This window comes from Sinohyriopsis cumingii, chromosome 6 (assembly GCF_028554795.1).
Source record: "Sinohyriopsis cumingii isolate HCF-2022 chromosome 6, ASM2855479v2, whole genome shotgun sequence".
In the NCBI taxonomy this organism is placed as follows: domain Eukaryota; kingdom Metazoa; phylum Mollusca; class Bivalvia; order Unionida; family Unionidae; genus Sinohyriopsis; species Sinohyriopsis cumingii.
The window spans coordinates 126,996,271-127,014,997 of record NC_142966.1 but is presented as its reverse complement, the minus strand read 5'-3'; positions in this window follow the sequence as shown (position 1 = coordinate 127,014,997).

The following is an 18,727-nucleotide window of genomic DNA, read 5'->3' as shown; positions in this document are numbered from 1 at the left end:
TTGGTTCCTCCTCTTTCCGGCGGAATAACGAAGCGAAAGAAGTCGAGAATAGTCTACCCAAACATTCCGTCTGCATTGAGACCAGTTCCACATGGTGAGGGACTTCCTATTCCAGAACCTCCAGCAGAATATTCTCTTGATTCATCTGACGAAGACAAAGGTGAGTCGACCTGTTCTTCTCCTGGTCCATCAGCATGCAGTGATCCAGATTTTCACTGTGGTGCATCATCAACCCCACACAGAATAACACAGGAAGAACTAAATGACCTGATTCGTGATTTGGACTTATCAAAGAACAAGGCAGAATTGCTAGGATCAAGACTCCAACAATGGAATCTTCTAGAAGAAGATGTCACAATTACTGCATATCGAAAGCGCCACCAGCAATTGGAGCCTTTCTTCAGAAAGGAAAGTAATCTGATATTCTGTTCCGATATTGAGGGCCTCATGAATGCTTTAAAAATCACTCATGACCCACAAGAATGGAGACTATTTGTGGACTCTTCGAAACTGAGTCTCAAGGCTGTGCTTTTGCACAATGGAAACATTCTTCCATCTATTCCAGTAGCGTATGCTGTCCACATGAAAGAGACATACGATAACTTAAGGCAGCTACTGAATTCCATTGAGTATAACAAGTACAGCTGGCACCTCTGTGGTGATTTGAAGGTAGTTGCCCTTTTAATGGGACTGCAGCAAGGATATACAAAATACATGTGTTTCTTATACGAGTGGGATAGCCGAGCAAGGGAAATGCACTACATGAGGAAGGAATGGACTCACAGGCAGAATGTAGCCATTGGAGAGAAGAATATCCAACACCCAGCTCTGGTTGAGGCTCAGAAAATCTTGCTACCACCCCTTCACATCAAACTAGGTTTGATGAAGAACTTCGTGAAAGCCATTGACCGGACTTTGCCAGCATTCCGATACCTGCATGAAAAATTCCCTCGACTCAGCGAAGCAAAGATTAAAGAGGGAGTTTTTGTGGGTCCTCAGATTCGAGAGCTTTTCAAAGATGACCGGTTCAACAACTTGCTGGAAGGTGACGCGAAACAAGCATGGAATGCTTTTCGCCTAGTTTCTACAAACTTCCTCGGAAATGTTAGGGCAGAAAACTATAAGGAACTAGTAGAAGACATGTTGATGAAGTATAAGAAACTTGGCTGCAATATGTCTCTAAAGATTCACTTCCTTCATTCCCATTTGGATTTCTTTCCTAGCAACTGTGGTATTGTTAGTGATGAACACGGCGAACGTTTTCATCAAGATATCGCAACAATGGAACAAAGATACCAGGGAAAATGGTCCACTACAATGCTGGCTGACTACTGCTGGACACTCCTCAGAGATGCTCCCGAACAGCTGTACAAGAGACAGGCGAAGAAATCTAAGATGTAGTCAATGACTTGATTTTTTATAGGTAGGCTATTACAGTTGACCTTTTACTATTGGAATGCATTTCGTTATGTAAACATTAATTTCTTGCAGATTACAAAAAAACTAGAGCCAATTTTGCAATTTGACTGTCATATTCGTGTTCAGCACATAAAAATTGATAAGAATTGACTAATTTTATTTCAGTAACATGACTTTTGTAAAAATTTGTTGTCCAGTGTTAACCAAGTATTATCAAGTTGAATGCATGTGGTGAAAGGGGAAGTATTATGACAGAGTAGTAGTAGTAATTGTTGCTGTCGTTGTTTTAACAGCAACCGTAGTAGTAGTAGACATGTAATTGATTTTGAATTTATCCAGTTGTATCCTCATTTATTTTGCCGGGCGCTTCCTACTGTTAGAGGGCAGGCAAATTTCGTGCATCTTTTCTAACATTTAGCAACTCGAAATTATATTATATATGGGGGGGGTTGATGAAGGTGATGTCTATGGATTTCTCTCCACGGTCCAGTTCGGTGATGATGCGATTTCATGAACGAGACAGCGAATAACTAAGATTATGTCTACTCTGTTTTGCAATAGATCTAATACTGTATTCAAATACATTGTTGCAAATTTGTTGACATTAGCTTATTTTAATGGTCTAATAGAATTCTACTGATGTCAAATATTGGTCAGGACTCCTACCGCCAGTGTTTCTTAAAGGTCACTCGCTAAACTGAAGATAGGGGGAAATATTCCATTTTGACATTGTAGTACATACCATCTGTGTCATTAGGCGTGAATTACCTTTTGATATTTTTGTCAAAACTATCACTGTCATTTGGCGTGAATTACTTATCAACATTTTCGAGAAAAAAATACCTGAGCCACGTGGCGTGAATCATATCACGTCTCGTCATCTTATGAATTCGTTCATTTGATAAGATTGCTCACGCGAACATGGTTATAACAAGAAACGCACAGCAAATACCAGTGTTAATATCACGTACGGTATTATGTTTCCTAATGAGAATTAATTAGAGGAATTCTACCAAATGAATTAATATTTTTTCGAAAGATATTGCAAAACAGACAGAACATTACTTTTTATCGTGAACAAACTGCTGTTTGTGTATTTAATAACCATTAAAAAAAACCAATTAAGTTGTATTTAGCCAACTAAAACGAGTAATCGTGCTTAATGTTGTATCTTAGCTACAAAGGAAAATGTTAGACAAGATATATTTTAAAACAAACTGGATTCAGCAAGTAAGTTCTTTTTTATAATAAAATGAACGTTGTGCGTGTCACCTACCCTCAGATAATCGTCAATGTTTCTTCTGTCATACAATTGATTAAAATTCATAATTTAGACAAATCTTTTAAATTTACTGAAAAGCTTCGTCACCTGTGATAAGGCACACGAGTAGAACAATTAGGATACCTTCTATACGTGTCAGTTTAATCATAGTTACGTGATATGTATGGAGATGTTTGTCATTTAATACATAATTCGGCTTTAGCAGCACACTACCGACTCATCATCCCAATAAAGATATAAAACAGTTTGTGTGTGTGTGTGTGTGATTTGGATTTTTAACGTAGCTTTAACAATTTTTCAGTCATATCGCTACGATGTCTGCAATGTGCCAGTTTATAGTGATGTCTAGCACTGGGGCATCATACCGCAGACATGTAGCATGATGTCCCACCCAGTCACATTATCCTGACACCGGACCGACCAGTCCTAACACTAACCTCTTAATGCTGAGCGCCAAGCGAGGCAGCTGTTAGTACCGTTTTTGTAAGTTTTTGGTATGACTCGGCCGAGGATCGAACCCACGACCTCCCGCATCCGAGGCGGACGCTCTAACCACTAGGCCACCGGAGCGGTCCCAATAAAGATATAAAACAGTTTGTAATATTAATAGTGTGAAATATTTGACGTTCTGTGGTAGCGTTGGGCTATAATACAAGTATTAAGTTTTCCTCGTAATAAGTTAGAAATAGATTTTGCATCAGTTTGGACGTTTACATACGAGAGATTTATTTGTATGCATTACTTTTGTAAATATTTATTTGATAGTATCGGTCCATTAATCATTCAGAAGAGGAGCAAACCAGATATGTATAATATTTTTGCAATTGTTACTACTGTAATATAACCGTACAATAACTCAGAAACCCTTGCTTGCTGATAAATATAACAATAAAAAGTGCATTACATATCGCGTAAATCCATCAAACTTGTCTATTCTTATCTACAGTATTTTAAAAGCGAAAGATATGTAATACGTTAAGAACATTTTTAATGAATTCTAGAAACAATTACGAATAATTGACGCGGGGGTGGGTTTGTGTCCAGTATATGATTTTTCAAAAGAAAGGCATTTCTTAGAAGCATAATATGTTACCCGTGATGCACCGGCATTACCCTTATTCTCATTTTCTTAATATTGAAGGAAGTAAAATGTTCTATAATCTGTGATCAAACAAAGTCGCAAACTGTCAGCTTGAGTTTGTATCGTATTTGAAACCAGATTGACCATGTTGGCAACAAAGGAAAGATGATTTATATACACTCCAAATACAGTATATAAAGTCCGCACAAGGAAATATAATACACAGTATGGGAAATATAATCAGGCATGATCGCCAGTGATTCTAATGCCAGGAATAATCAGTCAACATTACATGCAAGAGACCTTCGTGACACGCTGCAATAGAATTGGGTTTGAATACTGAGGAAGGGCAGGTCAAGGAAATGGATAATCTACGACACAAATGCTGACATTTACTTTACACTGAATACGTTAGTGGCATATGACGAGAGCCTTCAACTCGGTCACTGCATTGTTGTTGAGGAAAGGGAGCTAATTGATCTTAACATACCTTTGTAAATATGCCTAAGATATGTCCACATATAATTTTCATTCACATTTCAACTTTTTGGACTGAATGTTTTTATATATGTTTCAATTTCCATTTTAATTGGTCATCGTATCAATATGAAAATAATCATGCCGTGTCTCATCGTTCATAAAAAACAATAATAACCAGTGTGGATAATATCAGACAATCTTAAAATAGAATTTCCCTTTGGTAATATTGTAATGAATAAATAAACAATTTGCATTCATTAAAACCTCATTTAAAAAAAAAAAAAAAAAAAAAAAAAAAAAAAAACAGGTGTAATCTAAACTCACCTATTGGTATGGTTAGTCCTTGTATTTCCTCCTGTGCATTAGATGTAAATCCATGAAAATAAAAAAGCGCAAAGAAAACTGAAAAAAATATAACTGCACGATGCATATTCATCTGTGAGTACAGCTGACTGCAAAACAAAGTCTGGTTGTCCAAATTCTTGCACAGCTTTAAGTAGTTAAATAGTCTGACATTTGCCAGATTTGTTACAAAAATTCGAAATAAGTCATGATTCAGGGTCTTTCATCTCCAAAGACTCCCAGCACTACCGTCTGTCACGTCACTCTCCTCCCAGTAAAAGTGAACGATCCAAGTAATGTAGAGACACTGCCTTCTTATCATCAATGAAGTCGACACTTAGATGTAGTTTTACAGCACACAGTAGACTAATCTGTATACTGGTCGTCTATATTTCATTTACAACGCCATACAAGCTATTCGTACGGAGAAGTCAATAGGCAATAACTAATCTTCGGATGCTTCAACGACTATAACAGTTCCTGATACGTTCTCATTTATTGTCATTAATTCATCTGTGTTCAATATCTCGCTCTATGCCACGAGCAAGAGGGATCTCGTGTCCATCGAATTAGTAACGAGAATTCTTAACAAGAAAATTTGGCAAGTGTGCTTTCAGAGAACACTCGAACATGATCGATTTTTTTTCCCTTGTTTGAATGATGCTGAGAAGTATATCAATTATTTCCTACAATTTGACTTTCGATTTGGAAAATTCCGATAAGTATATTATGTTTCTCACTCTTGTGGTAATTTAATGGAATAATGACTGGTCGAAACGACAAAGATGTAGTTTGCAGCACGATACATTAAAGGAAACGGTTAAACAGCTAATGCTTTATATCTGCTGGTTGAGATGGATCGCCATGTGTATGGAAGGAATTGATGTAGCGATAACAATAATGCTTCTGGCAAGTCAATTGAATATTTTCACTGGTACAGTGCCTCTTATTGATTCATCCTTGCCATTGAAAATTCAAATGCTACATATATCAGCAAAAGCACCATGGCAATTTTGTAAAGACCTTGGAGAAAATGAATCACAATATGAGAGCAGAAGCTGTTGCAATATACTATTTCAAAGCTAAATAGACAACCTCTCCCATCAAGAACAAATAACATTTGCATGAAGGTTTACTTGAGGATTGCTCACAACATTTGTATGAAGATACTGGTTAGCTATCAAGACCTTTCTACGTAACCACACCGTTTCAATGGAATCTCTCTCTCTCTCTCTCTCTCTCTCTCTCTCTCTCTCTCTCTCTCTCTCTCTTAAAAAGCATGAATATACAATTAAATTGCAATTGTTTCATCTAAATTAATGTCAACTCTATTGAACCAAGAATTTGAAAGGTTTGTACTCCAGAAGGATTGCAACAGCAACTTTGGATTTTTTATTCTAAAAAACGCAAGAAATGTTGCGATTACCTTTGATCGGATCACACGATATAATTTATTATATCATTGTAACTAATGTTTTGCATAATGATCATCTTGTGAGATCGATAAGCAGATATGTCTGTCAAGCAAATTCAAGTGACTCACTACATCGGGGTCTGCTTTATGTGCATGAACTTTAATTCCCACGACATTCATGGCCGACATTCATACATCAAACGCGGCGTACTGATTAGCATTCGATGTGTTTAAATTATAAAAACCAAAACTATGTACGATGATAAATCCCATATTCGTAGAAGAACTGTCCTGTTGAAAAGAATGGGACTATATATATCTATATATCTTTCTTTCTCTATCTACTATTTATATCTTCCTCTGTGCGGCTAGATATTACAATCGTTTAATATATTCCAGACTGTAAGCTCTTATAACCTAAACTCTATCATTTTACCAGTGGAAAAATGCTTGAAATGAGACAAAACTGTTGGCAAATGGCTCAGACACTTGTGGACTATCTTTATTTTTCTTCACAAATTATCTCGGAGAGAGATAATATTAGGCCTGTGTTATTTCTACAAGGTTTGCTTTCGAAGTGTATTATTCACGAGAAAAGGGAGCAGAGGCCAAGCTCTAAACGAATACAATTTTGATTTTCCAGATGTGATTTCCTATTGGCTTAAATAAAAGGAATATGAAAAAGTGCGATGCATCCATACTATCAAATAAATAATTGAAAGAAAAACATTTTTTCTCAGATATTTATTATATTCATAAATCTTAAATTAATTATCGAAGCAGATGATTCTAGTCTGAAGGTCGCGTTGGCCTTACTTGATACGTACATTCCAACAGTTTGAAATCTCACAGGCTTCTTCATCCGGTTATAATTTAAGGACATACTGATTAGTAATATGAGAGCATGTTTCTTTGGTATCTTTTTTTTTTTTGAGTAACACGGTAAATGTTTAGAAATGTTGACAATTATTTTTTTCATCAAGTATTTCGTTTCTTTATAAGAATTTGTAGACAATTCTTACAAACAGAATGAGACAGAAAGGAATAAATGCAAAGTCTTCCGGCAGTCGGACTGCTGATAATGCTACTACTACTACTACTACAAATAATAATAATAATAATAATAATAATAATAATAATAATAATAATAACAATAATAATAATAATAATAATAACAATAATAATAATAATAATAATAATAACAAAAATAATAATAATAATAATAATAACAATAATAATAATAATAATAATAATAATTAGTACTAGTAGAAGTAGTAGAATAAATGTATCTGTATGATTAACCATAAGAAGGAAAAATATACAGAACCAAAAGGAGGAAAGACGGACATACAAACACTGATAAATAATTTGGGAAAACTATTTCAGGCTTGGGGTCACACACACACACACACACACACACACACACACACACACACACGCACGCACGCACGCACGCACGCACGCACACACACATGTACATTACATACATACATACATACATACTCCTAACACTAACCTCTTAATGCTGAGCGCCAAGCGAGGCAGCTGTTAGTACCGTTTTTGTAATAAGTTTTGGGTATGACTCGGCCGGGGTTCGAACCCACGACCTCCCGCATCCGGAGCGAACGCTCTAACTACTAGATAATATATAGATAGATATACCAATTTAGGCGTATATTACCTTTATAATTATTCTTGCCTTCACCTCATCATTCTTGTTCGAAGCACTCTAGTTTACTTTTTATACCACTCACCCCTTTGTAAAAAAAAATATTTTATTCTTCATTTACTGGTTAAATTATTACGAAATTTTATAGACACATTTTTTTCTAATTTCCAAGTGATGCTCCTAATATTTTGGTCATCTATACAAAATACTCTAATAAAATTGTGATTTTTTTTCTAATTGCCGGTAGCAAGCTCTTCTTTAGTACCATATAATACCCATTTGTTTGATTTCGTGTGTGTGTGATTTAAATTTTTAACATAGCTTTAGCAATTTTCCAGTCATATCGCTACGATGTCTGCAGTGTGGCAGTTTACAGTGATGTCTAGCACTGGGGCATCATGCCGGAGACATGTGGCATGATGTCCCACCCAGTCTCATTATCCTGACACCAGGCCGACCAGTCCTAACACTAACCTCTTAATGCTGAGCGCCTAGCGAGGCAGCTTTTAGTACCATTTTTTTGAAAGTCTTTGGTATGACTCGGCCGGGGTTCGAACCCATGACCTCCCGCATCTAGAGCGTACGCTCTAACTACTAGGCCGTTATTTGTTTGAAATTCTTAAACTATTATCACACAACAGACCAATTGGAATTTCGAATATTTTGGTCGAATGCAGAAATTTTTTAATCGAATAATAAATGTTCAGTAAATTAGGTTATCTTGTCAAACGTTTGTAACAGTCCTATCTTTGTTGCAAAAAATATGTACCGGCGTTATATGATATAAGTGACACACATCAAAATTGCACTATTTGCGTTACAGTTTTCCGGTTCAGATTTTCAAGTTAATGCGGTTTGATTTCTGTAGTGTTTTTCATAAAACTTTGAAAGTATGTTTATGTGAAACTATTTTATTTCATACGATTAAAATGTCGTTTCGTTACAATTTGAATAACAGATGCAAACACATAGATATTTCATAGCAAATTATTATTGAATAAATATTAATGCGGGCCATTGAATGATATATTAAACGTCTTTGCTAAAATTACCATAACTCGATTTTTAACGAAGAGTTTGCTTTAAATCTAGATTTACAGCATCCTTTATTGGCCGTCTGCTAAACAGCATAAAATTAGGTATATTTTTCGTTCATTTCTATTCCACATTTACAAATTGTCATTTAGGGTATTTTTGTTCAAAAGCCTGTATTTTTTATTCTTTTATAAGAACACTTAAGTTTTCTATTTTATTTTGTGGACAAATAGATTACTTTGGAATGATAATATTATATTTAATAGTAATTTATTCCCAGCAGTTTTTAATGATATGTAGAAACCATTCTTAATGATTGCATTCCAACAAGTTATGTTGGCATGGCGTATTAGCTGAAAAACAGAACGAAATAAATAGCGGCGGAAGACATAGCAACCTTCAAATCTGACGAAGATTGATTGATTGATTGTTTAATTGATTTATTGATTGGTTGGTCGATTGATTGGTGTTTACCTAGTATACACATAGAAAGTTGTTTGAATCTAGACATTTGGAGTATATTGTCTTGCACTCAGACACATCTCAGTATCCGACATGGCCAAGGCAGGATTGGACATGCACTCTAATGTTCGTGAATTCGGAATCATATTCACTAGACCACCACGGCTTCGCTTTGTTCAACAGAAGTTGTTAGCTGCTAATTGACCATGAAAAGCAAGCCACGTCTTCGGGATGTCAGAAGAGCGACTATCAATGAAGATCTCTACGGCGAGCTGAAGGAGGGAAAACGAATCAGGGTGGTCAGACGAAATGCTTCAAAGATTCATGTAAGTCTTCTTTAAAATACTTCAACATTGACCATGAGAACTGGGAAGATCTCGCACGGGATCACTCGACCTAGAGCTACAGACCTTCATCTGAAAAGAACAGAGAGGCAGTGTAGACGCGCGAGCAGAGTAAGTCGCAGAACTGCAACCCTTCCTCTATCACTCAAACAAAACCTAGCTGCATTTTCTGTCAAGTGTGCCACAGAAAGTTCATAGCATAAGTTGGTTTGATCATCCAATATCGTAGTTACGGAAACCAAACATGTGAGTGATGTCATGGTCATCTTTGACGAACAATAAACATTTCACATCTATCTCTGATTAGTCGGCCTTGGCATTTAACTCGATCTTACATTCAACCAGGATGAGGTCTTTGTGATAAAACGCAGGAAGAAATAATATCGAATTCAAACATAAAGAAAAAACATGTTAAGTGTCTCATACCGATTTTATGTTCTGCAGTCGTCAGTGAGTTGTCTTCTGTTATGTAGTCATCAGTGAGTTATTTTCTGCTATGTAATCATCTCTGACTTGTTTTCTGATATGTAGTCATATGTGAGTTCAGCAATGTAAGTTGTTGATCAGAAGCCATCTAGTTAATATATCACTTTAAGCAATCTAGTTAATATATGATATCACAGTAAGCAATATAGTTAATATATGATATCACAGTAGGTAATCAAGTTAATATATGATATCACAGTAAGCAATCAAGTTAATATATGATATCACAGTAAGCAATCAAGTTAATATATATCACAGTAGGTAATCTAGTTAAGATACAGTATAGCAGTGTACATTGTCAGTCTAATATACAGATGCATATGTCCTAATGTTTTTGGTTTATTCTAGATATTTCCCTATGCTTAAGGCCGTTACTTTCCTGTAGAAAGAAGTATTGTCAGCCTTTTGGCTCATGTTTATCTGTTTGAGAAAGAATTCTCTCATACGATAATTTATACTTTTCATTATGTTGAAAATATGATAGACAAGTAAGCACACTATTCCACTGTATATTATCCTGCTATGATAATGCCTACCGTGAGCCAACCTTAGCCCGGTTTTATATACACCATATTCTATGTATTGGTTATGTTTATGTGTAAAAAAAAAAATTCCAGCCTGATTTCATTGTCAATTTAAATATGCATATCTTGCGCATTTTGACTCATTCTTTCTCTAAAGTACTGTTTTGTTTCATATCTACAATATTCTAAAAGCATATTTCTTTTTAAAAAGATCATTGCTGAGAATTACCATCTCTCTCTCTCTCTCTCTCTCTCTCTCTCTCTCTCTCTCTCTCTCTCTCTCTCTCTCCGAATTACCGCCCATTAAAACATGGATTTCACTTTTAAACCAAAACGTACCCTTTATAGCCATCTATTTGATTTACGGTTTTTATCTGAATGCTATCATCATCAAATGCAATATGTAACTCAGCATCTTTTATACGGCCTTTTAGCAATGTTGGAAATTAAACTTTTCAGTCTCTCGCATGCTATTTTATAACGCAACAAGTCTTGACCATAGTATATCTCCTCTAAAACCTGTTAACAAATGTGCATCCTCTCTTAATACCGATATTGTTGCTTTCATGTTAAACTCGTTGAAAATTTGTATCGCCCCTCTGGAAATAATTGAATTCAATTTGGTGTATTTTATTGTAAAACTACTTATATATATATATATATATATATATATATATATATATATATATATATATATATATATATATATATATATATATATATATATATATATATATATATATATATATATATATATATATATATATATATGCATGTATGTATGTATGCATGTATATGCATGTATGTATATATATATATATACATACATACATGCATATACATGCATACATACATACATGCATACATACATACATGCATATACATGCATACATACATACATGCATACATACATACATGCATATACATGCATACATACATACATGCATTGTAAGTGTCTGGTATCTAAAACCAAAGTAATTCCTATCCGAAATGGTACTACATGAAGGTAAGAGAAGTCTTATGAATTTTAATTTTGTATGATCTTGCACCCCTGTACGAAATTTTTGTAAAGAAGGACTGTCGAGTTCAATCTAGTTTACTGGTCTGGTTTTCCCCACTTGAATACTGATCCCATTAAGTCTCGGAAATGTATTCCTCTGTCACGGAAAATGTTAAAGATCCAAAAACTTACAACTTGTTTTCAATTTTGATTAATCCTGTTACGGATGAAGGTCAAATATATATATATATATATATATATATATATATATATATATATATATATATATATATATATATATATATATATATATATATATATATATATATATATATATATATATATATATATATATATATATATATATATATAAATCTCTTCTTATAAATTTACTAAGAATATTTATCTTGATTAACAATGTAGCTAGTACGAAATATAAGCGTATTTACATTACATTTGCACCTATAAGTTATCTTAGTAAATTAGCTACCAACCTTTTTAAACGAATCATACAGAACAAAAAAGTCTTCAATCAAAACGGAAATAAAGTAATCTGAATTTAGACGAGTCGGGTATTTATTTATTTGTTCAAAACATCAATGTTTTGTGTTAATCTATAAAGCAGTAATACTTTTGCTAATTATGAAATAAATATCATTGTTTTTTTAAACAAAAAATAAAAATAGCACTTACCGATTGGTATTATTAATCCTTTCATGTCTATATTTGAGACTATTCCGAATAAACAGGAAAATGCTGGAAAGATTGGACACATTAAAGGCCCAATATGCATCTTATGTAACCTTACTCTGTTATAATTATTGGAATTTTGGCTGAGCAATCAATTATACAAAAATGCAAGGCTATGTTAGATCTGCTGATAATGCAGGCTATGTAAACACGCCAGCATCACTAAGCAAAATTGCATTCGATTGTTTTTAAATACGAACTTGTGATTCTGAGTCAAGTAGCTTCCTGTAGAATAGCAAATTTGTTTTGTTTTTGTGTTCGTGTTATCGATAGAGTTAGACACTTAGATGTGCAAATGATCATACGACAACCAGTCAATATTTCTGCTTATCTGAAATCGTGTGACTGAGGAATAAATGTTGCAGGAACCATGAAATTAATTTCAAAAGCGGTTAAGATTGTCGATTTCTTCGAAGAACAAAAAACGCACACATTCAATAGAATAGACGCTGCCATGATAAAGACGTTTTTAGTTGCTTTTTTAAATATTATCCTTCACTCCATAACACACATCACATTATGAGCGAGATGGGTACAATTTATATTGAACTAGTTATTAGAGTTGTTCAGCGGAAATTTGGCATGTGTACCGGAATTGGCTTATATTGATCAATAAATGATAGTAGGAATATTTCAGCTAGCTTTCTCTTTACAAAAACTCGATCTATCGATTTTGTTCTCTAGTCACTGATAGTTAGAAGTGTATCAATTATGTCTCAAACTTGTCTACAGCCTAAGGGATATTCTGGTAATTATTGATTTTTTTCACACGAGATGTAATGTAACGGGATTAAAACAGGAATAATTAGAATAATTATAACTCGCTGTACGACAAATTGGAAGCCGCAGATGAAGTCAATGGGTCAAAGCTCGTCTACAGATAGAGGCGTGATTGGTCACAGTAAGGTAGTTGCAGGCACTAATTTTGGTCAGCGGTCTTATCAAATTGTTTAATTTTCCTTTAGGATGTAACATTGTTATTGGGAATAAATGTCACTGCCATTACCTCAGAGAGAAGTCAAATGTGCTGTTACCATAATCTATAAAGACAATACGATATTAATCAGAGGGTCTAATACGAAAAATATGTTAAGTCGATGCATTAAAAAAAGACAGATGTCCTTTTCTCAGCGTCTCATAACAAGAAGCGTGAGATGCATTCCATTCATTTTGGAGCCCATTATAGAATTTCCTTCTTTTAATGTGCATGTATGCATGTATGTATGCATGTATGTGTATATATATATATATATATATATATATATATATATATATATATATATATATATATATATATATATATATTGTCACGTGCATAGGCTCTAATAAACGGTATTAATAGAAAGATTTTAAACATCAAGCTTTGAAAAACTTAATAAATAATTTATTTCCCTGGTTATACACTGTAAAATTGAATAAATAAGAACTTACGGTTTTAAGAATCAAATAAAAACAATAATCCAAGAATAATCTACGAATTAAATTTTAGAAGTTCTAGTAATGAAATATTAATAATGAATTCAAGTCCCGACGAAAAATCCAAAATGGAAGGCGATGATGTATACTAGTCTTTATGGTGTTGTATCGTCTACAGTACTTTTTTATTCCACGGGCAATAATATTCCGGTGTTTGAATTTCCGAATAAAATTTAAATAAATGTTTTTGTGCAAGAATTCTCTACGAGCACTCAAATATTTTCAGGAAAAAGAAATAATCTTTAAGAATCCAAATAATTTGAATGAAAATTATAACTCTAAGCTGCCACAACAGACACTTTCCAGTGTAAAGAAAATAGCACAACTGAGAAATATCTCTATAGACATCGGTATAAAACCTGACTACTGCGCAATTTCGGAAAACCCAGAATTGCGAAATAAAAGCTATTTACATATACAAAATAACGTACAAATGACCTTGATAAAAACCAGTCATTTTACTCCGATGATAAAAAATAATGTAGTTTACTTGTCTCAGTGATTTCTGATTTAAGATCGGGATTTAAGTCAGAAACAGAAACATTGTTTTTATTATTAGGCATTTATGAAAAGATTCAGGTCAAACTGAATTTTCTGGAAAATATCATATTCCTAGGAAACAAAATTACATTACATTGACATGTAATGAAATTAAAAATAAAAAATGTAAAATTTACAAAAGAAAACTAAATTAAATGAAATCTAAATTAAATCAAATATACATAACAATATGGGATCCGTTTGCTGAGATAATTATTTTAAGTATTAGATTTTAAGGTAAACTTCGGCTGGTTTTGTTGATTAAATTACGTTCCTTTGTACATGTAAGTTATGTTACTGGTACAAAATCATTCCTACATCGTTTTACTATTAATTAACAAATGTCAAACTTTATAAGGATGTTACAATGGTAAGTGTAACCAAAATCTAATATTGAATATAAATATTATCTTTTCTTCGTTTGCATCCGAAGTCTAATCCTACTGTTTAATATTCATGCAATGTTAGACATAAATTTGTACACTGTGGAAAGGGCGAGACGGTAACAATACCCATTATTATATACTCATTTTTGTTTCTCCGTTAACTTTACAATGTCAGAATCGTGCAGTATTTTTACATACTGAACGGCTTCATATTGCAAAGCAAGTGTGCATAAGAATAGAATAGTGTATAAGGAACTACTTTGATTGTAAAACAAACAATGTAGGCGCATTTAGAAGACATTTAGCTTTTGGTTTATTAGATGTGTTTGTGAATAAGCTGTTTCGTCCATTTGAAAGTAGTTAATGATGTGGACGAGTTCAATGAGTCACAAATAAAACTTTCAAACAGGCAAAAGAATGAGCAATGTTCACAACAAATATGAGAGACTCTGTATCGAAAATACCATTCGATTAATTTAAACAGCTGTTAAGGAGAAATGTTTGCAACTTTTAGCAAATAGAATGGTTCAGACTATGATCAGTGCTCTCTAATGTCTACAAAAATGGCATAGAAAAGCATAATGAGGTCAAGTGCTATCGATTAACTGGCAGATACGTACCATTTTACAAGTCAGTCAAAATACCAAATTTGATAATAAAAATTGAACTGAAGGTTACGGTAGAAAACTAAGGACTCAGAGTCCAATAAGCCAAAACGACGAAACAAGTCTTATTTCCGCAAGCTGTCACACAGTAGATGCTTTGCAAATTTCCCCGATTTCATTATTTTTTACACTGTTTCGGGTGTAGGCTAGCGATAGAAGCCTCACAAGTCATAACATAGCTGGGGTCCTTCCAACAGAGAGCGTGCAAGTGACAGGGCATAAACATATGTCGTCTTTCGTTGGTAATAAGAATGACAATTAATATACTTGCATTTTGCATGTTGTACTTTCTTAATTAGGTCTGCAGAACTGAATAACATGGCCCATATCATGGATCAAAAACTTGATACACACCGCACACTTGTACTGTACTTTCGACTACACTCCTTCTGCACTAAAAACCAAATGAATGTGATATTCCATTGCACCATTTTGATCATTTCAATTAAAAGAATTAAAATGTTTTGCAAATTATGATTCCAAATAATCAGTGACGGAACAGAAACAGAGTTGCAGTTGATTCCATACCAGTCCACTATTCAAATCACATGTACATTGTACCAAATTGATTCAGCTATACAAAAACAAATCCAGTCTATCACAAGCAGAAAGGAAAACTTTAGTTGGATCAACAGGAAAACGAAATCTGTACATTCCAGGCCAACCGGAAAGGTTGTTTCAATGCGCATTCATTCACAATCTGACACTAAATGTCAATTTTCAGTTTAAACAAAACTTGTCCATCCAACAACGACATTCAAAGGTCGCTAGGCGGTGCTGTGTGCGCGTTAAAATTGTTACTGTGTATTGATGAGCTTGCGGTTGTATAGCTATTTTGGAATATAGGATAATTTTAATTATTTTATTTCTTGTAGAGTATTTTTGGTAGTACTGAGACTTATGTAGACAAACTAAACGACCATATAATAAAAAGGTTACTGCAAATGCATGCGAAAATATCAACTTGAGTTTTCGGATTAATACCATACTCCCGAGGTCGTGCAATATTACCCAGAAAAAAATTCGTTCATATTTTCCCATACAAATGCAGAAACGTATAATTAGCACAACACAATGGAATTACCGGCAACAACAAAGAAAGAAACAAAGCAAATAATTTACAAAGCCGTCGAAAATAATTTCCTTGCACAATATTTACCATGTAAATTCTTCCTGTCATTCAATATTTTAACAATGAATTGTTTGACACAAGGACTCAGGGCTAGTATTTATCCATTTTGGATATAGAATGACCCTCTGAGATTTAATTTTTTGCAGTTGCCATCTCAAATCATCCTCTAATTAAAGATCAAATCGATTTACATCTGTAAAATATTCAAATTTCTAGTAGACATTTTCTTCTAAAGAAAACATGAAAAACATTTTAAATTTGGTGTGAAGTACACTGGTAGTATTACTGTGAACACAGAATATAAGGAAAGAAATACTTGTATTGGATTGCAAAGCGATTAGGAAACTAACTATTTTTGTTGTGAGGATACATTTTCAAATGTTCTATCGTATACATATCAAATCTAGTTTAGTAATGATATTAATTTATTTATTCGTTTGCTATTGGAAATAATTCAGAGGACTTCATAAGTAACGAATCCACTATTTTTTGTGATTCTATGTATTTCATAGCATTTCTATACTTTGTCTTAAAATTTTCAGAAAATGTAGGAATAAAAAAATATCATCATGATGATCATCATCATCTCTCTCTCTCTCTCTCACACACACACACACACACACACACACACACACACACACACACACACACACAAACACACACACACACACACACACACTCAAACGGTGTTGATTGGAACGCTGTCAAAATTGATTTATGTCGTAATGGAAAGAGACTACAAAATATTCGTTGGTACCTTTTCAGGGTGATCAATAAGTAACTTTTCAACAAATACAAGTTCAAAAGAAATAGTGTTACCAATATCAACAAATACAAGTTCAAAAGAAATAGTGTTACCAATATCAACATATACAAGTTCAAAAGAAATAGTGTTACCAATATCAACATATACAAGTTCAAAAGAAATAGTGTTACCAATATCAACATATACAAGTTCAAAAGAAATAGTGTTACCAATATCAACAAATACAAGTTCAAAAGAAATAGTGTTACCAATATCAACATATACAAGTTCAAAAGAAATAGTGTTACCAATATCAACATATACAAGTTCAAAAGAAATAGTGTTACCAATATCAACATATACAAGTTCAAAAGAAATAGTGTTACCAATATCAACAAATACAAGTTCAAAAGAAATAGTGTTACCAATATCAACAAATACAAGTTCAAAAGAAATAGTGTTACCAATATCAACATATACAAGTTCAAAAGAAATAGTGTTACCAATATCAACATATACAAGTTCAAAAGAAATAGTGTTACCAATATCAACATATACAAGTTCAAAAGAAATAAATAACTGCTTCTTTCAATCTGCCTTTGAGCACAAAACTTTAGTAATTTCCTTTTACAGAGAATTAAGCTAATAAACTCTAAAAGAAGGCTCCACGCTGCTACATGACAAGACGTAGCGTTGATTCAGTGTGTTGTGGGACAAGATCTCGCGTTTATTCAATGTGTTGTGGGGAAATTTGTACGCATATTTTCTTTGAGGCAAATGAATTATTAAAATGAAGGTATAAGAAACTCTTGATAACTTTATAATGAAATCAACAAAATAATATTATTCATTGGATGCTAATAAGTTTTACCTGATCTGGAAGGCTTTAGCTGGTTTTGCACGTGCAATACTGTAACGCCAATGTATGCTAACATCGGAGCAGCGCCTCTTATTTTCGAGTGCTTAAAAACCACAATTGTTGAGGTAATTTATACATAGTTTATTCATGCAGTAACTGAAATGTAAAGATAACAGTCAGAAACGATTTGCTGTTTGCAAGAATTTGCTAAAGATTTTAAGAAAGTCTTAGAACTTTCGGCTCAAACTATTACTCGTTATACGGCAAACGTTTGCACACATCAAGCCTTACAAGAAATAAAGTCCATGCACGCGGGTATATCAACGCACCACACTTTACCTACAACTACAGTTAATCTCTGATGCAGATATCATGTTACTAACAATCAAAAATGGAGCAACTTTATCTTAAAGAAAAGATAGCTCAGGCAAACTTTTTTTTTTAAATAATGTGGTAGGTTTCATCTGGCTTGACGAGTGCGATTTTGTGCCCCAATTGCACGTATTGCTTTTCAGTTTTTGTATAAAGTTCCTTTTCATAGTATATGGTAAATAACTTGCGTAATTAATAGTTGATTTATAAGTTATGATTTCTAAATATAAAAAAAAATCCATTATTAACTTAAAGACAACGATT